At 37.5% G+C, this 21695-nt stretch overlaps 1 protein-coding gene across 1 annotated transcript in view; it reads right to left on the bottom strand.

The window, feature by feature from the left end:
• The window catches only part of HS2ST1 (heparan sulfate 2-O-sulfotransferase 1), a 74145-nt gene that overhangs the window by 51181 nt on the left and 1269 nt on the right, over positions 1 to 21695 (bottom strand). The window lies entirely within an intron of this gene.

Genomic DNA, 21695 nt, shown 5'->3' with positions numbered 1-21695 from the left:
ATCTAGTTTTAAATTTAAAAACAGGTAATCTAAACATACTTTGATTAAATTGGAAATTAGCCAAAAATGGCTGGAAATATTTCCTTCAATAGGGTAAAATAAAGCTTCTGTGCTGGACAGCCTGGAGGAAAGAAAATGACTTGCAGACAGACTTGTCTAATCCACATTTTATTTATCTCTATGTCTGGATACTCAAAATAGGGTAAATAGTAACTAATCTCACATAAAATTTCTGTTCCATTATCAATCCAAAATCCAAGCAAAACGGGAGTTAAGCACAATAAATACACCAGTGCAGCCCTGTGTTTATAGAGAACTCGCCATAGTTAGAATATTGGCTCACTCATTCTGTTTTTACTATCTGTAATCAAGATTCTCTTTCCCTATTTTGTGACATGAACAATTAGCATGAGATGGAATAAAAATTAAATTTCCACCTGACATGACCAAAATATAGTGGCACTAGAACTGAAAAGTGGGCTAGCCAAATTTTTCCAGTAATCAACATCAGAGAGTCTTTGCACAGAAGCAGTCTGGTTAGGAGTATTCATACAAACAATTCTGATCAGCAAAAGCCACAGGTCAAAGCCCTCATCATCCCTCACTCACAACATTAAAGACAGAAATCCTCCCATTTTCCATTTAAAATTCCTCTTTGCCAAGGTTGCATTACTTCTTAGTTTGCTATTCCCATCTGCAACATGTCAGACATCTCAATTAGATATCACAAAAACACTCTACTCCCGTCAGTGTGTTTTGTAGGCAGAAGCTGGGAACAAGTGACACTCTTAAGTTCCAAGTGGATACAAACATAAATAGCACCTCCCTGTAGATCTATATGTGGATCCCAAAGCATCCCAGGAGTCAGGTTCCCAGACTCTGAACTTTCACTGTGCATGACTGCTGTCTTTATGAAAAGAACTCTTTGGCTCAGCTACAGTTGTCATGGAGACAGCAACTTTGATTTTTAGATCTTTTGTATATGTGATATTTCAGCCATATGTTGCATACATTTAAGTTCTCTACCTATTCCTACTCTTTAAAACTACAAGAAGTAAGAGAAACTGAATGATTTCAACATTAAAGTAAAATGCAAGCCACATACTTCTCATTGTGGAAAAACATACTTGCAATCCAGAATAACCACAAATTTAGCCACATACTTGGTTGATGTTTTTCCCTCCAGCCCAAACAGTTCCATTTATGACAAGATTTCACTTGAAAAATTAAGGCTCTGTTCTTCTGATAAAGCCATAAGATGGGCTTTATCTTGTTCATAACCACAGCAAACTGCTTGTGGTGCATTAGTGCTGCATTAACACCATCTGAGAGAGGTTCCAATTCCAATCACACCAGGGGTGCTGCTGGGCAGACATCAGACTCTCCAATATCCCAACTGGTTTGCCTGTGTCTCTCTAAACTCAGACCAGCAAGGGCCTTCACCACACCTCAGCAGGCACAGGAAACGCAGTCTCACCTCAGAGAGAGGTGCTTGCTACAGTAAACACCAGACACACAGGCTCTTGTAAAAATACCCTCAATGCCCAGTGACAAAGGATTGAGCTATGGTCTGGACTCTAGAAAAACAAAAACTCAAAGATCACAAAATACTGCTTAACTTTAACAAACACTTACATAAATAAAGCAGTGCAACTGCTCTCACATTTGGCATTACAACCGTGACTGTCTGTGTTACCATATTTTCAATTTCACAAAAAATGAACAGAAGTATAAGCTGCTCTATTCCATAATTCAACAAATCTACATAGGCAACCAGAGGGACAAAGCATATCCACTTTTATCTCTCAGGGTCCTCAATAGAGTCACACCTTCAGTCCAAGCAAAGAGCACTCCAACAATATTTCTTCAAAAAAAGAAACCACTTTATAACAAGCTGGTAATTATTTTCTACGCTGCATTCAAGCTCTTGACTTTAAAGCCAGACACATAGATACCTCTAGATAATTCTAGAAGTTTACATCTGAAGCAACAATAGACAGCAACTTGCTTTGCCATGGGAACAATTCTTAAAATTTAAAAGAGTTCACTTCTCAAATATAAATATTAGTGTGGAGCAGCTGCTACAATACATAACTTGTTTTCAATGTAGAGATACTACCACGAGGGTTTCCAATCTCTAATGTCTAATGAGACAATACCAGCTATGGAACAAAAATACAAGCTACAAATGACTCCATCTCCAGCTTAAGCACATCACAAAAAGAAATCAAAACACTGAGGCAGGAAAGTAACTTGCTCTCCTCTCAAGAAGAAATTACATTTCAAATATTTAATGCAGTCAAACATCAGAAGTATGACTGGTCAGTTATAAAATCTGAAAAGCCTCAGTACTTTCTCGAGGAAAAATACGGAAAAAAATTTTCCTTATGGCATTATGAAGAAAAAAATCAAAACCTGAGAGATTAAAGTGTGAGCTACCTTCTCTTCCACTGTACAACTGCAAGAAATAAAGAAACATGTTATCTTAATATGTTATTTATTCCACCAGGACACTAAGAATGTAATCCATCACTCATCCTAAAATGTGTTCTATCACATTTCATACCATTGTAACACTGGGAATTATGCAGTGTTTCAAATAAATACATTCACACACATTTAAACACACTCCAAATGGTACTTAGACCTTTAAAATTAAGATCTGGGTTTTTTCCCTGATTTGCCTTCTGTAACAAAATCCTTCTGAATCCCTGAGTATCATGTGGACAAACCTGAAAACAGCTCAAAAATAAAAGCAGCACAGTTGAACAAGTATGGTTCCATGCCAGTTAAAACTATAGCTTGGACTGGAACTAGAAACTCCACGTTAAACATATTCACTGTATTTGATAGATGGTAGATGCTAAATTTTCCTACCAGTAAAATAAAACATTAAAACTGCAAGTATCAACTCTTCAAAGAGTTTGGGGATTTAGCTATACTATTATCTCCATACTATAAAAGCTCTCTATCTTGATTACAAATTAAGTTGCTACTATTTAGCAAATAAATTGAAGGCAAATATTTGTTGGCATTTTTAGTTTGGAGATAACACGATAAATTCCCTGTTTTCAATTTCATATAATGCTGCTGTTATCAGAGTTCTACCTGCTATTCAATTTCAGTAAAAACTGGGAAATGTCAGAACATGGCACCTTGCTAACAGAGCCAGCCACTTCAGCTGTATCTGCAGCTGCAGAAGCAATCACAAACAGCATCCACTGATGGGTCAGGAGGGCAGAACTGAGGAAAAACAATGAAGTGCATGGCAGGGAGGAGGCTGCTGCTGAAACATTCCATACCATATTTGCCCATATTTTAAAGTGGTTGGTGGAAAACTATGAGGCTGCAAAAGTGCCATAAAAATGATTCAAGAATCAGAAAGGTACCTTAGAATGAGAGGCTCAGGGAATTCAATGTGTTTAGTTTCTCAGAGAGGTTGAGAAGTGTGATGATTAGAGGATGTAAGCACCTTCACAGGGGAAAAGTACTGCAGAGTGATGAGGAGGGAATATAGAAAACATTGCAAGATCCAGTACCTTTAACACAAGACCAATCATATCCAGATTTTAAGAAACTGTGACTTTATTTCAAAATACTGAAAGGTTCCAAATGAACAAGGAAAATGCTCCTTTTCTTGATGACATTTTCAAACATGACTACATGCCTTCCTGGATGAAATGGATTGACAAAACCTTTCCTAAATCTGACTTGAAATTTAAGTGAGTAATGATAAAGAAAAGTCTTTATATGCCTTCAGAAGAGGTAAAATCTATAAATCTACGCAACACTGAAGTTACTTTTGTTGTCAGGCATACTCTGAAAAGGATGAATGGGGGCATTAAGGGACACATGGCATTTTAGGGGAAGGGTCCTGGTGCACACATTGCCTAAAGGGCTTCACTGGCTCAGACCAAGGTTCTAATAGCCTGTCTCTGACAAAGGCCAGCTGACATCTGGAGAACACAAAACCAGGTTGAGCACAAGGTTATATGCTCCTGATGTACTCTACATCACCCACCTGCTGGCAACTTAGTAGATTAATTAATTTTCAGATGAATACTTTTCCTACCCCTAGTTCTAAGCATTTCAATGATCATTTCATCCTGTGGTACTGTGTTCTACAGTTCACCAGTTTGTTTCAGCATTATTGAGGCTATCAAGCAATAGTTAATTTTTGATTGTTTCCTACTACTTGTATAATAGGGATTCCTTGCTCACTTTATCCATAGTTACAGGCTCCTACCATTCCTTTCCTGACATGTTTTCCCAAGTCTGGTGACCCTTGCTCTACTTTATCATTCCCCATATAGGGAGATGTTTCACATCTTTAATTATTCTCAGCAGTCACAGATCATCTTTTCCAAGTCTGCTCTAACCTTTTCCATGATGAAGGGCAAGAAAGGCCAACATAGCAGAACTGCTCCATCCAATAGAAAACAAAATATTCTCATGTGGTTCATAATTTGCCTTTAACATGCATTTTTGATCAATGTTGAGAGTAGATCAGCAGTTTCCATAGAGATAACTTCTGTAACCCCAAAACTCCTGCCTGAGTGAGGACAGCCAATTCAGAATTTAACATATGTAAACTTGGGATTGTTCTTCCCTTAATACATTTAGATATGACAAGTTTCACCAGCCATTACCCAGTCACTTGGTATTAGGAAATTGTTCCCCTGAAAAGCTCATTATCATCAAACAGTGCACAATAATCTCTAAACAGACAGGAGAGTACATATCACAAGTTCAACCTACGAGTTAATGTTCAGTAAAATACACAAGTAACAATTCAAATCACAGTCTTCAAAAGATTCAGATTTTTTCCTAGCTAATTAACAGCCCAGAAACACTTTTAAAAACATTACAAATCTCATTCAGCTACCATTCAGCTCTCTCTCTAAAGCATTAGAAGGAGCAGAAATCAGCTGCAAATGAGGAGATACCTGCAGAGGTCACACTATGTGGTTATTTTTCAAAAGCCCACACAGCCTTAACGCTCAATGACTTAAACTCTGCCATTCAAAATACATTAAAACTGTTCCCAAACAATAGCACTTTTTGTTTGGTCGGTTTTTTAAACAGACTTCTTTAGAATTTTTTTTAGAAGCTTAAACGTAGACTTGAATAAAATGCAAAAGCATTCCCTGAGTGCCACTGTATCCAGTGTGACTGTATTAGAAACTTACAGAATCTAATTGCAGAAGGACACTGCAGATAATCAGTTTCACTATTAACAACTGTCTGCTCCTCACAAGACACCAAATTCCCCCAGACATAAACCAACCCTACCATGTGGCTTTACTGAAGACTGGTCAGGCAACAGGGTTTTTTTACAGCTGAAACTATAGCTAGAAAAACCTTTACTATGTGGGGTTACAATTTTGAGACCATATAGTTTCAGTCGGCGTGTCCTCCTCAGCAAAAGTGCTGTGAAACCATCTAATAACAATTTCTTTTGGGATGAACACAGCAACAGCACAAAGGCAATGGGAAAGGGGAGGAATATCAAAGTCACTGTCCAGTTCCTATCTCATTTCAGCAAAACTGGGCCTAACTTGCCTTCATAATTTGTATGCAACAGTACATCTGTTTTAGAGTTTTATGTTCTCCTGATAATACCACTTTCTGCAAGAATTTATGATTCACAAGAGCACATCATTCTGAACTCATTTTGTTCCCAACCATTTGTAACATTATTAACCAACTGGTTTTTGTGTGCTCTGGATAAGAACAACCATTTTGCACATTTAAAGTTTTCAAAACTTCAAGCAGAGTTTTTCATAATGGGTTTTCTGTTTATTTGTTTGATTGGAGGCCCATTTTCCTAGCATAAATTTCACTACAGTAGGATTTAAAAACATGGTTCATGCAGACAGGACTACAATTATATTATTTGCTGATTTAATGTTCAATTTATATCGTGTAGTTTCCAAATAAGAAAAATTTGTTCAGAGACTGTAAAGTTAACAGGCTCTAAATTACTTGGATCTAGTGAATTCCTATTCTTCCCTAAAGCCAAGCTTGCACAGACTCTTGGCATCTTTCAGTTGTCTATCCTCACCCTGCAGGTTGTTATGTCTAAAAATACAGTAATTGCATTGCTGCATATACAGTGCTGTGTTTGAGTGCCCAGGCCAAATTAGCTTAAGATGGTATTTGTGACTGGAACTCATTTCCTCTGAGATTCAAACACTCTGCCATGTTCTGAAGCAACAGGTTTATGACAGTAGAGTTAAAAGGACAAGTGAGACTGGAAAGCATCAAAAATTCTACACTGTTATTCTGACCTTCTGTACTTCCTTTGTTTTCAGAACCAGACTCTGAAAAAAATCACCCTAAGCCTTTTTGTATGTTTTCTTATGAAATTTTTCACCCCAGTTTTTTCAGGGAAAAGTTCTCTCATTAATTTTAAGTCCTGACTTTATTAAACTTACAACCTTTTTAGAGTACCAGTAAGGCTTTGCAGCAACCCCAACATAGCTATCATGGGGAATAATTAATACACAGTAGCTTTTAATTTCATCATCTGACAAAGGGAGCAGGAAATGAGGAGAAATGGTCTCTTGTTTTATCATTATTGAAAAAAACCTAAAGTTGCACTAACAAGAAGCGTGTTCCTTAGCTGGCCTGTGATAAGTGGAGCACCAGACCAAAAAGAAACCACAAAAATTTGTATTCATTCACCCAGGATTATTCAGGATCTCTCCTCTCCCATCACTTTATTCTGCAGCAAGCTGGCAGTATGCTTCCATGAATCATGTCTACAAAGGTCTGCTATCCATTCACACAGATGTCAGGGAAGTATTTCATTTGCAGTATCTCATAAGGGGTTTTTAGTGAAGTCCCTCCCTGACTGGCCCACAAATTCCAGTAACAGAAATACTGCAGCAAGAATTCCACTTAAACATAAGGCCATATATTGTCATTAGAAAAGGAACACTGTTAAAATATGATCAGTTTCAGTTCTGTGGTTTCAGATCAATACAGCAAGTCTTCAATGAAGAAATAAGACTCCTTGAAAGACTACATTTCATATCTGCATTGGGGGGGGATAAAAATATGGGAAAAAATCAATATATGAGAGGTTGTTTTCAAGAATGTTATGAAATGTTATCATCTTACAAGCAATTTTACATGCCTTTTCTGTTACCAGCAACATTTGCTGTATGCTGCTCTCCTAAGCTGATTTTATTTTACTTACTGCTGAGTAAGTGGCATTCAAGTTGCTCCCAGGAAAAAGCCATGGAAGTGTCAAAAGGAGGTTACATTCTTAAATAGCCAGTGAGCTCCTAAGACTGACAGACTACTGCTGATTTGAGGGGTAGAATAATAAGCATAACATTTTTGTCCATATACACATTAAACATTGGAAAGTCTTTAACAGCATGACTTTATTATGAGAAACTGTGCAGAAACTATACACTGTCTCCAAAACAGTCATCAGTCCTCTCAACATCTACTCTCCTCTGAAATGTTAGTTGAACAAGCTTACTTCCAGTTTATATAAAAGGTACCTAACTCTATAAAGGTTTCATTTCAATATGTACTGAACATAATTTATTAAATAATTAACAATCCATATGGACTAATAACTAAAAATATGTCATTAAATCATTTAAGCCAAACTATAAAGATTCTCTTAGCACAAGGATGGCTATAGGACTTCAAGGGAAGAAATTTCTCTTTATTTAATGTGAAGTGGAACAAAGGACACAGAAAGAAGACCTGTAAATCTTTATTTGTAGTCACTTCAGGACAACACACTTCATGAACAGACTCATGCTTAAACCAGCATCATAAAAGCAGCACTTCAGAAACGTGAGGGAGCTGAGCATCAAAAGCTGGTCAGAAACAGGCTTAGAGAAGCCAAGTCCATGCCCCCAGAGGCTGCAGGGCCTGAGTGAGCATCCCCACTCACACCCAACTCGTGTAGCTTTAACAGGGTAAGGGACACAAAGCAGGTCTCTGTCAGGTGGCACAAGGATACCAATACAGTTTGTTCTCCATATCAACATTTATCAAATTTGGTGAAGAATTATCAAGTTTAAACTCAAATATAAATACAAACAGTGGCTTTTTGTACACATACAAGTGTGTAATGTCACATACCTGCAATGCACTTGTGAAGGACACAGATCTGTATTGTTTCTGTATTAGGATGGTTCTTCTGGGTATTTCAAAACCACAAAGACTTTGTCATTTGCACACACACATGTAAGCTGATCAGCTACATAGAGAGAGGAGTAGAGGCTGGAGAGCTACTGAAGGCTGCCATGCCTGATGGCCCACAGTGACCCCCAGCACTGGCAGTAACCTCCTGCCATCACAGCATTGCTTGTCTTGCCATGAATCGTCCCAAGGCCTTGCAGCCCCCACCTTCCCCTGCTTCATGTACAGCCTATTTAAAACATGGCAAAATTACACTGCCCAACAGACTCTGCTTTATTTGATTGTTATTCCATGTTAAAGGCTGCCCTTTACAGTCTGTAAAAGTTGTCCTGTTCAGGCAGTGGTTCACAAATCAGCCTGTAAAACGGCAAAAAGCTCAATAAAATTGTTTTTCATTCTGGCATCGTAGCCACGGCTCACAAAGCATAAAAAGGAAAATTTCCACAAAACACACAAACAAGGAAAGTCATGTGTACTTTGTTGATCCAGTGGTTGCATTCAGAAGTGCCTTCTTCGAGGCAAGAAATCTTAAATTTTCATTAGAAAATGTCACTTCAGCAGTTGGCATTAGCAAATGTTCTTCTTGGATGTCCATGTTAAAAAATCCAGAAATAACACAAACCCCTGAAAACAACCCCAAACACAAACACCAAACCCAACAGTCATTTCTACACCAACACAAAGTTTAGCTCTGTATCAACTAATCATAAAAGACAGCGTGACTGCATAGTTTTATTCCAACTATTAGAAAATAAAACTCCTAGTCACAAAAGTACCACTAGAATCTGCAATGTGTGCATCTACCACACACAATTCTCAAGTACAAGACATTTACACTGACATTTTCTGGTCACAACAATCCCTTTATTAAAAAAACCCAAAAAACCAAAGTATACTAAATTCACCTGAAATAAGCCTGCAGATCAAGCAAGCAAACACGTCTGCTCAAAATCAAATTCAGAATGCTAAGAATCCCATTAATGCTTTAACTACTACCCCATACAAAATGTGAGTGATTCTAGTTTGGAAACACCACTGCTTGATGTAACAAGCACTGTGTGATGAGTGCTGGAGGTTACAGTGACAGAATGCTTAGTGAGTACTGAAGTGCAATTTAGGACGATTGCTTTAGATCAGGTTATTTTTTATAAAAAAAAATAAATCAAAGCCTAACCAACTTTTACCTTCATAAGATCATTACTGCTGTCAAGGAGCAGTGTACAATAGGATAACAGCACTAAGATAGGTAATGACTGTAGTAAGATTAGTCATAGTTTGGAAAAGAGCAAACTTACTTGTTTTCTAAGTAAATTGTTAGAGAAAAACAGCGACACTTACCAAGAATGCTTTTGGCAACTAATTGACACGCTCTTTGACACTTGCTAACAATTCTTGGATGACAGGCCTCCGAAAAACTTTGCATTTGGTGATAATTTAAGTGCTACACTTTTCAAGGAATGTTCGATACTTTTAGATAACTTTCACCATGCACTTAGCTCAAAAAGGAAACAGCGATAAACTTAAGAAAATAATTATCCACAAATCATTACGTTCTTTCTACCTACAAATTTCCCCAAACCAAGATCCTTTGCTCTGAAAGCAAGACCCTCAAAACCTTTATGAGGATCTCCCTGGGACAAAGAGACAGAGACAGCTCATTAGCCTACACCACGTTCCCACATTCCATCTTGGACAGCATGCAGTTGCTTAAAATCAAATTGCCATCTATACTACATACCACAGGAAAATTATGAAGGATGCAACTGAAATTACACAATAGAACAAGATTAGCCAAATTTGAAATCACTGTATTTTGAGTCTTAAACATCACAGGTTTTTTGGCACCTCAAATTCATTGTAAAAATGTGTTGACCAAAGGAAAAAGAACAATCTCTTTTTATGGTTTTACATCTCTACTTAGTTAACAGTTATCCACTGGTAAAACTTTAAACTCCCTGGTAGTTCTGCCTGATGTGTAAGGACTAGGCCTTTTTCTGTAGAAAAGCTAATTTAGGTTCCTATGTAACTGTGGAACTTGTTACAGAAAAGGTCGAAGGGTTTTAACAGAATTTGCAGAGTTTATAGATAAGCAATTCCATCAAGGCCAGAAAACAGATCCAACTCAATTCCTGGCTATCTGAGAGGATGTTCATATACATTACTTTTGCATAGCAATTGTCTCTAGAGTGCCATATCATGTTGGTATTTACATGGAAATACTTAATATATATTAAGTAAAAGAGATATAGGAACAATCACTTTATTTCGTATTCCTGCTGCTATATGAATACTTGACAGATTTTGTTGCTTAAGTGTCATGTTGTCAGACATTCAGCAGGTTTTCTCATATTTAAAAAGCACATTATTGCTATTTTTATTTCCACATTGTTTTAAGATATATAATGAGAAGAAGCAAGTCTAAAAAAAGTTTACCATCTTCCTAGATTCATTCTTGAAAATTAAATTTCAATCTCACTTAACATTTAAAATCTTCTCATCATTTCTATCAAAATAACTATCTTGCATGAATATTTTATAGAACCAGTTTAAGATATTTATTACATACCATTACTTGTTGCAAAACAATATGTGTTTTCAACTGCAACCTTGAAACAAGCTTCCATCCCCAAAGTGTGCACATAATTAAAACCTCCACAAAATCACTACTAACGCTCCTTAGTCACTCAGTTTTCAAGGGCTTTTAATTATGGATTAAAACAAGGGAAAAAACCTTGTATTAATTTCAATACCTTCAGTCTTTCTTTTTTTCCTTAAACCTGATATGTGAATAATTTATAATCTATCTCTCTTTCTTAACTCTCCTATTAAGACTGCCTTGCCATCTGCACTGTGCAATCACACTTAAGTAGGCACATAAAAATCAGTGGAAACAATGCTTTGGGTTGCTCCAGCAACCACAAATGTTTAAAAAAGTGCCCCCACAAGCATGTCAGCGAGACCAGATTTTTCAGAGCATGGTCTGGAGAGCACAGACAGGAAAACCAGAAGAGGATACATTTAAATGTCTTGCCATTTGATTTATCATTTCTTTGTGCTAAACCAACACCTCAGTTTTATGCTGGTTTTTCATATCAGAAAGGAGAGAAGGGTTTAATGGCATTGCAAAGGGTAAATGAGAAAGCAATAGGAATCAGAAGCAAGTACATTTTCAGGGTGTTAAACTAGTGAAGGCAGCCTGGAAAATAAGCATATTCCCCAAAACTCACTGCCTTTCAATTGGGATCAGTAAGACTGTGGGCAGCTCACAAATGCAATAGTTGCACTGATCCTCACACACACATCCCTTCTTCTTCTCCTACCCTCTCCAGAAGGTAATTTTTAATATTCTCCTCTAAGTCTGACCATGTGATTACAAGATGAATTTGCCCTTAGTCCAAACTCACTTATCACATCTCAGGAATAGCCAAGAAGCCTGACTAGCACCCTTTACCTTTTATTTTTCAGGGCTGGACTAAGGGCTGGCTGTCCCTGCCGGCCCAGAAGCAAACATGTGCCATCTCTGCAGTCCAAACAGAGACACCCAAAGCCTTAACCTCAGCTGAAATGAAGAGTGCTGCAACTTCATGCTCCAAGCTGGTTCCTGGTTCCTGCTGGTGGAGGAGCTGGGGACAGCTCTGGTTACCCTGGCTGTCACTGGGGTGATGCTGTCCCACCAGAGTGCCAGCCACACTGCTGGGAGAGCACTTCATGCATCCTCTGCTAACTTTAAGAGCTCTGCTGTGCCATCTCCAGCCCTCCTATGCCTCTCTATGACTGACAGAAATTTTACTTCATCAACCAATCCAAAGTCTTTCCTCAAAATGCACATTTTTTTAAATAAAAGCAGCTCAAACTGAACTCTGTGTAGAAGGTTTTACATCACTCTAAGTGCTTTGGCAATTGAAGAGTTTCAAAGATAAAATTCAAGATTTTACCAAACATGACAGGTGATAAACACTCCTGTGTTTAAGTTTAAGCTTAGACAGGTATTTCTGGTCATTCAGCCTGTGCTTTTGGCTCACAATGCATGTTTGTGAGGCAGTTCAAGGACTAGAAGGAATATTACTAGCCCAGCTAGAAAATAAGGCATTTTGGCACTTTTAGCCAAAACTGCATACACATTCAACACAGACAATAAGCCCTTGTTTACAGGTATAAATCAAGCAGCATGCCAGAAATTTTGTAAGGTGCTTTTTATAGTTTGATCAAACAAAAATATTAAAGAGACTCCTGTTGAAGTTAACTTTAAACCTGAAGAGGCTCTGATAAAACACCAGAGCAGGTTTTGCCCTCACTCAAACCGACAGCAGCAGTGCAATTAGCACATTGGATAACAACGTGGACAGCAAAGGGAGAGGCACCCAGAAGTATTTTTTAAAAATATTTCTTTTCATAAAAATAGAAAGACAGTAAATGTACAAAACATTCCAATTCCTATTAAATGCTTATACATGAAAAGGCCACTTTTATGATGGGAAGTCTTCAAACAGCAAGTACACAGCTACTCTTGAAATGCTATCTTTCAAAGCTCAAAAACATAGCCCAATCCCACTATACACAGTTTGAAGTCATCAAATTGGACATCAAGATCTAATCACTTAATCATAAAACAGCAAACTATTTATTAGGTACTTATCTTCAAAAGCTTGCCTTGTTAGCAGAATCAACAAACTTAATACAAAATAGCTACTCTGACTAAAAATCTATTAAAACAGCCTAAATTATTATCAGATAAGGACATAGGCTTTGTAAGGGTCTTTTGTTTGGTTTAAATGTTTTAAAAAAGGTGGGGGGAAGAGGGGCAAACTTTAAGGCATTCAATATTCCCAAAGGCACTAAATTTGATTACAGGAAAGCATTTTAGTGATATAGTCATCTCAGTTCATAGGATAATGTATCAAGAATATTGTTATTTTGTAGGTATTCTGGAGGAATACCTACAATAGGAAAACATCTTTTCACAATTTTTAAGAGTGCACACTGCTGAAGGTTTACTGACAAATGAGATGCTGAAAAACCATGACTCTGAATTTCTCACTGGGAGTGCAGCTGAAATAAAGATTTTACCAATGAAACACTTCACTCAACACCAGCATACAAAAAAACCTGACATTATGGCTTTGTTTCAAAAAATTCAGACCTTTACACAGGCTATTTTGTGTGTCACATACAAAATGACATGTTCAGAAAGCGATCACAGGCTTGTGCTCAAGTGTTTTGGTCAGGAGACAGGGTTTCTGTCCCTCAGCTTGGGAATAAAACCCTGGGAGATACCAGTTTTACTGCAAACAGTGGCAGGACATGGCTGGACTCAGCTTTTGCAAATATTAATCCCCTTTTCTTGAAAGAATAAAAACTTTCAAATTACATCGTCCAAAAAAAAAAAAAAAATCTTCTCCCCAATTTACGTCTGTCACTCAAATGCTGAAGGAGCCAAAATCTCAGTGCTTTGCTTCATAAGGAAAGCAATTTTTTTGTCTATTTAATGTGTCAGAATAAGATTCAATCATTTTCACATCCTATCTTTTGGCTTTTATTCTAAATTTCTAAACCCTTCTTAGAATTAGTGAAATCCTTTGCTTAGAATGAATGATCAATATCAACTCTAATATAATCAATTGTTGATTAATACTTAGTATATTAAAATCCATTGCAAATTCCCTATTTTGCAAAATGAGACTTCTCATTCCTCCCAAGACCTCCACAGAATTAATGCAAAGAAATGGAAATATTTCAATGAAAATACAGATATCCCATGCATGCAATAGTCCTGAATATCTTCAACAACAAAACACCCAGAAAAAAAGATAATAGAAATACTGAAAGAAGAAAGATACACAGGGAAAAATTCAAGGGGAAAAAATAACTAAACTGGATTTCCCCCTCTATTTTGCAGAAAGTGAGATGCATAAGCATAATCTCTGTCCAACTGCTTGTCTTTTTGCACCTTTTTCAAAGTGAAATGAAATGCTACTGTCTTTCAATCTGCTGTGCAAGAAAGATCAGTCCTATATTACAACATCAGAAAATACAGACAATAAGAGTGAGGAATATATACATAGACCATATTTATTTCACAGGACTATATGTATGTTAAATGTATATACTTCATACTCTCTCTCACATAATTATTTTTATATATATTAGGAAAAGAGAAGAAAATAAGATCATCTGAGAGAAAAGCCACTAGAGAAGTAAACGGAGAATATATGCATTTTAATTTAAGGAACCTAAGAATCCATCCCCACACTCTTTACAGCTTTACAGCAATTATGCACAAGGTTTGCATAAACACTTCAAAATCATCAAAAGCTGTTTTATCAAAACAGCACTTAAGTTTTACATATGTTTCAACACAAATCAGTATTCGGATTTAAACAGCAAAGTGATGAAAAAGAAGGATGTCAGCTGTCATTTTAAACTCCAACCAGATATAGAAAGTGGACATGAAGAAGGAAGATGAAGACTGGGCCAAAGTGATAAAAAGGTTCTTTCCAAATACTTCCTGTAATTTAATTATCTTATTAATTATTTCACTGCCATGGATTTCTAGCTACTCACGACGAATTTTATCAGTACCAGAAAACTTGAATAATTATTACAGCAGTAATGGTATTGAAACCATTCTGACACAAGGATATTGCAAAGTAAGGACAGCAATAATATGCTGGATACTAGAGACAATAAAAAGACACATGGACACAGCTGGGTTCTCTGCAGACACATCTGCAAACAATACCTGTATGGTAAAAGTATGCTCTTAACTTCTAGCCATGAGAACTTCACTCTAGCAATGAAAGAATCCCTTGGTAACAAACAGACACTGAGTACAAAGCCAGTCCCTGACACCCTCAGGCACACCCTGCAGTAACACTGATGTCCTGACTGTCAGCACACTCCTGACACAGAGCCAAACAAACCTGTGCCACAGGAATGCTTCCATCAGTACTGACATTAGGGGAGTGCATGGGCATACCAGCCATAATCAGCATTACAAGTTCTTTTGATAAAGGCAGTTTATCGAAGAACTTTATCATTTTATCACTTTATCATTCCTATCACTTACTAATAGGAATGCCTAACAGAGGGACTTCAGTTCTCCAGAACTCAAGAAGTCAAGTGGCAGGGAGCTAGAGAGTGAATACAGAACCAGCTGGGCCAATTCCAGCAAGGAAAGAGGTTTGCTTTTCTCTCCCAAGTGGGTGAAGACTTCTCTGAATGCCACCATTCTCTACATGCTGGGCTTTGAACACAACAGCTTCACAGAGCCACAGGTTTTCAGGGGAGTGAACATTCCAACACAATGGATGGGCTTGAGGACCACACCAAGCTGGGGGTTTGAAAAAGACACTGCCTATCCCCCAGATTGCAGCTAAGAGTCTGTACATATTTATGAAAGGCTGCAGCCATCTGGCCAAATTTCAAATACCTCTCTCAACACTGGAGTCCTTTCACTCACTCTTTTATCTTTTATTTCCAGTTGAAAAAATAATGCAAATACACGTACTAGTTCAGCTATTTTCCTACAGCATGGAACTCTCATTATGCTTGCCAGGCTAGTATTTCAGATACATAAACAGATTTCAAGCAAAGCTCTTACCACTATTTTAATACTGCTTTGACAAGGTTTAAATACACTTTAGATAAGTGACAAAAACTACAGATTGCACACAGCTACACAAAAAGACTGTCTTTTGATCCATTGAAGTGATAATACATGGAGGATTCCATATGCAAAAGCCATCTTTTTCCTACTCCAGAGAAAGCACTCATTATTAGCAGAAAAAACCAGTCTGGCCAGAGTAAGTCTAGCAGTGAGTGACTCATGGTTGCCAGTCAGTAGATATGGAAATTATTTCTTCATTAACTGTCCCTAACTTAAACACCCAGGGGCAGTACAAAGCTATGCAAAGAAGAAAAACATCCAGCTTCAAATATGTCAGTTTTCTGAAATACAAAAGAAAAAAAATTCTACAATTTCTTTTACTTCACAGGTATATAGAACCATAGAATGGCTTGGGTTGGAAGGGACTTCAAAGATCATTTAGTTTCAACACCCCACCATGGGCAGGAATAATTTCACTAGAGCAGGTTGCTCAGAGAGGCATCAACCTGTCCTCAAACACTCCAAGGGATGGGGCATCCTCAACTTCCCTTGGCAGCCATGATAAACTGGAAAGCAATGGTTTCATCTGTTACATTAAACCCCAGGTCTACATAGTTTACAAGGTCTCTTTTGGACAGGCAGTGTATAAGTATACACCAGCCTCCAGTGAGAGCTAAGGAAAAGATAAAGACATAGAAACTTCCAATCATTGGATTTCAGAGGTGTACTGGAGACATGAAAATTTTACTTTTGCCATGCTCAGAAGTAGAAAACAGACAAGAAAAACAAAGTGAACATTGGCATGCCATTATGCCATAATACTGTTGTTTTAGTTGCTTTTGCACAGGGAAAATAAAGGCATCAAATGTATTTTTTTCTAATTTCCAGTATTGTTACCGCTTTTCCTTTTAGAGTGCTAAGCACAGTAGAAAAACCTGACAGGTATTTCATTATTAAAGTAGCCCAATCTATCTTCCTAAGTAAAAAAAACCAATGAATGGAAGAACAGCATGCAGAACTCCTTTGAACACTTTCTCCTGAAGTTGCCAGCCTTGAACTCCGAGCTATCCTTAGCAATTTTTAATATTGTATTAATTCACAATGAAGAACACAGTACTCACATTCCTTTGACTGTCCCACAAGCCTTTTCTGTCCTAAAGAGGTGACTGCAACCATGTCTCTTTTCCAGGATTTCCACAGAGAATGGTATTGTAGTTCTATGTGCTCTTCAACTTAAATTTGTGCCTTACTAAGTAACACAGATATGTACTGGCCCAAATCTGGCTTTGTTCAATGGAGAACCCAGAAAGACAGAATGCCTTACCTGGTGATTACTTCACCCACTGCCCATGGCTGGAGGCACTGGAGGTACTTCATCTGTTTTCTCAAGTCCACTTCATCTCTCAAAATATCTCTAAAATGCCCGCAAAATATCTTTAACAAAAATATACCCCTGCCAGATCACCAATTTTCCAAGTTATTTCACTAAAAGCACAATGCCTGCAAAGTAGGTCCAACAATATTGTAGTTTCTCAAATGCAGTCTTTCAGAAGGGGAAAGATATTTTAGAAAGTTATGCCTCTTATTTCCACTGCTAGAACCAGCTGTTGGGGTGCCAGCAGAAGGGGGAGAGATCAAATCCCAGACCCCATCAGCAAGCCTGAGCTGCCTTGATGTTGCTTGGGAATGTACACAGTTCTGTACTAGTCAAAGTTCACACATTACCAATTTCACAGAAAATAGAACACCAACAGCTGCAACATTTATTCCCCAAAAAGCTATAAAAAAATATAAAAACCACAAACAACAACATAAATAAAAAGCAGAACAAAATTTATACAATTGCTCAATAACACAGTTTTCAATGGGAAGTACAACTGTAGTATGGGAGTAGTTTAAAATTTATTCTTAAACCATCTGGGACAACCAGAGGCATGGTGAAAGGGAACAGCAAGAGGGAACCAAGTGAAAAAGTGTGACAGAACCAGCAAGACAAAGTGCAAGAAAGTTCCACTGGATGGGGACAGACTAAGGAAGCAGCATTACAATTCTTATTTCAGTAAACTCAGTACACAATAAAACAGCTTCTGAAGGAATGCCTTGGGCTACTCAGCAGCAAATAAAAACTACTGTCTAACAGGGCAATACTTAGAAAAAAATCTAGGAAATTATTTGCATAGCTGTGTGTGGCCAGACCTGCCAATAATCACAAACTCCTCTTTATAATGTTCTGTGTCCCTCTTTATAAATGCTCAATTACAACAACAATATGCTCAGGAACCATGCAAGCTATACTAGAACAGACAATACATTTTCTGAGGGATTTCCCAACAACATGCAACAGGCAGGCCTACCAACAGGAGATTTTTATTTCTAAATAAAGGAAACATGCAATGCCTATCATTTCATCATCACAGTCTTTTATGTCCATAAAGCATAAGACTTAATCATTGGGATGTTAAATCCTTTAACTTCAAGGGAACAGTGGTTTATTAGGCACACAGTGTTTAGAAAGATACTATCCCAGCAAGGGTCACATATGGTAGGAAACCACCTTCATTTTTTTTTATATCTCGCAATAAATCATCAATTAAATTTTCTTTCCTGGGCTAACAAAAACAAAAAGAGCCTTAGCCTTTCAAATGATGTAAGTATTTTTAAACAAAACAAAAATGAAAAAGTAAAATATTAAGGATTTCTTTTAAATGACAGACTTCAATACTCTGAATTCAAGGGGCTGAATTAATAGATATGAGCCATTATTTTGTTTATCACTTAACAGAAGAAACATTCCCACATTACAGCTATGAAGTTTTTCAACATGATCTGAAGCAGGTTCAATCCTTGCTTTCCCTGTTATGGTATATTCTGTTTCTGAGACAAAGCCTTTTTCCAACACAATATGGAAACATCACTAAAGTGCTAGAAAGCAGCACTTTCATTTCCCCCCCACCAAAGAGCAATCCTTCTCTACCTCCTATCCTCACCTTCTCTCACCAATCCTACAGACTTCAATTCCCAAATGAGACACTGTCTTCTCCCACTTCCCTGGCCAATCCTGAAGTGCTCCTAGTGCTTGGTGCAGTAAAACACTATTTTTAAACAGGACTAGAACACATAAGAACTTCCCTCATCCTTCTCCCCACCAATAGATTACAAAATCTCAGGATAGAAGAGAAGATAGGGATGGTTTACATCCAATTGGTTAATTTTTTCCATCCAACTCAGCACAAATGCTAATGACAATGCAGGAGATGGCATGGTACACATTAAACATGTTAAATGCTAGGCCAATTTATAACAAAGGCAGAGCTGCACTCAGAAGGCTTCCAAAACCCAAAAGAGGCAGCCAGACATCACCTCTGTTATTCTGTTCCAGGAACAACAGGGAAATCTCAACATTTGCCTTTCATGAGCAATATTCTCTATTAGGGCTGTGCATTCCTAGAACTAAAGGGCACATACCTACATCAGGCTTAAATAAAAACATTAAAGTTCTCACTGGCAATTAGGGACAGTTTAGTCTGGAGACCATGCTAACTGATCATGTAAACCTGAAAATAATATGAAAGATTAATAGCTGCAGGTAGAAATCTCACAAAAAACATATTTCAAATTGTTCACACTCTGCTTGTGATCTCACCACTATAAACTACTTGTACAGAGCTGCAAAGAAGTTAATGCTTTGATCTATCTTTATTAACTAGTAAGTTATTTTTCATATGAAAAAGCCCATAGGTTTATAAACACCCTTTCAAAGGATCATAGCAATTTTGTCACAAAAAGCAGCAGCAGAATGTGTGATGGTCATTTGCTTATATGTCCTCTCCTTCTCAAATAAGAAGTCTGCCAGGGTGACCAAGTTCATTCATATAAAGTCTAACAGAAAAAAAACAAGTTCCCATTCTTTTTTTCACCCAGAAACATGCTCCAATTTCACTCTACAGACAAGATATTCTAAGTTATTAAACTGAAATTAAGGCCCCCAACTGTTCACTACAGAACTGGGAGTTGCTCATACATGAAGGATTTGGAGAAAGCCCTTTCTGTCTGAAAGTACAGTTGAACATTTTTAGAATTGCTGAAAAGACTGCACAATTATTTTGCTATCAAATCTGAAGTAATTTGGTTTTTCTAGCCAATGCCTAACTCTTACAAGAACTTTCCAAGATGACAGTTTATCATGTGATATATCAATGCAAACACTTGGCATAGCTCAAAACCCAACCCCCAAACACCATGTAACAAGACTTCTCATACAAAGCTGTAGCTGCATTTCTCTTCACAGAGAAAAGCAAGGCACAGCTTCCCAAGGATACTTCTGGCATTCACATTCTCTGAACCTCAGAGAAAGAAAAAACAATTCTTATCTCATTTACTGCTCCTGTGTTTTGGAACAAGTGGAATGCATTGAGGAAGATTATTTATTTACCTGAAGGAATTTGCTTGACTGGATTCTGGTGTGAGTGTTTTGATTCATTGACCAATTGAATCCAGGTGTGTTGGGACTGTGGGCTGACAGTCACCAGATTCTGTGCAGTTGAGTTCCACTTATAGTAAAAGCAAAGGGACCCCCATGGCAGGGAGAAATGATACATCTGACTCCATTGATATCAGAAGGCTAATTAATTACTTTACCATACTGTATTATTCTATACCACATTACACTACATCTAAACTGAATCTGCACCAACTCAACTCAACTGCCTGGGAAGAGAAATGCAGCTCCATGAGGCACCCACTGAAACACACCTGAAAGAACAAAAGAGCTACTTTGTCCTCACCCTCAAATCATAGTGTCACTCCACACACACCCACACCATTCTTTCAGGGGGCAGGGAGGAAAATTGGCATTCAGTGCATTAGGCCAATTAATTACTTTGGTCTGGAGAAAACCATTTTCCATAATGCACCTCAGTAGAATTCTAACCAATCATGATGGTAAAAAACCAGCTGTAATGAAATCTTAATATTTGAAAGTCATAAAAGACATACCAAACATGTGATAAGGGAGACATTCAGACAGCCAGAAGCTTTTAAACAAAGCATACTCTCACACTAAAAACTGGAATCTGAGTTCAAAGCTGCTGCAGAAAGTCCTTTTCCCCTTCCTTCCATGGGTTTTGGAGAGTCACCAGTAAGTTGCACACAAAGCAAATCTTTCCATCTTAACTTCACAAAAGTTTTCCCTTCTCCTCAAGAAAAAAAATCAGCACAAGATAGTAATTAGATTCTTGTCCCAAAGCAGTTTAAGTATTTTAATACTCTAAATATGTAAGCTAAACATGCCCTTTGCATGTATGGTAGGGAGGAAGAAGTTTTACCAGCAAAATTCTTGCTTCTCACACATATTATGTTACTCTTTAAATGCCAGGAGGTAGATTTCCCTAAAGTAACACACTGTCAGCAACAGAAGCACTGAAGCCATGGCTATGAACCACTTTAAAGCAGATGTATACAAAGTACCCCTGAACTTTCAGCACTATGGCAACACTTGCGTGCTTTATCTTCAATTTCATTCATTTTCTTCTTCAAATGTTTGTTTACAGTTACTGAGACCCTGCAAGAAAAGAGCCTCGATTATAATGGATAAGAACTTTCAGTTGAAAAGTATGCAGAGTAAGGGCTTCCCTCAACTCAAGCAGCCACCCACTGCAATTTCCAGGTCCTAATCACTAATGTGCAGCTCAGAGAGAATGGAGTGCAAAAGAAATGCTGTGAAGTAAAATCCCATGGCATTCATACAGCTCAACATTAAGTTATGTGGACTCTGTTAAAAACTCATTGTTAAACTTCCCATGTCACTCAAATCCACTTCTACTGTTAACTCCAGAAGGAACACGATGTGCAGTTTACTTCCAACAAACTTAAATTTACACTGTTAACTATTGTTAATAATGTAAATATTTTAGTATAG

This window comes from Zonotrichia albicollis, chromosome 8 (genome assembly GCF_047830755.1).
Source record: "Zonotrichia albicollis isolate bZonAlb1 chromosome 8, bZonAlb1.hap1, whole genome shotgun sequence".
NCBI lineage: Eukaryota > Metazoa > Chordata > Aves > Passeriformes > Passerellidae > Zonotrichia > Zonotrichia albicollis.
This window is presented reverse-complemented; position numbering and strand designations above follow the sequence as displayed.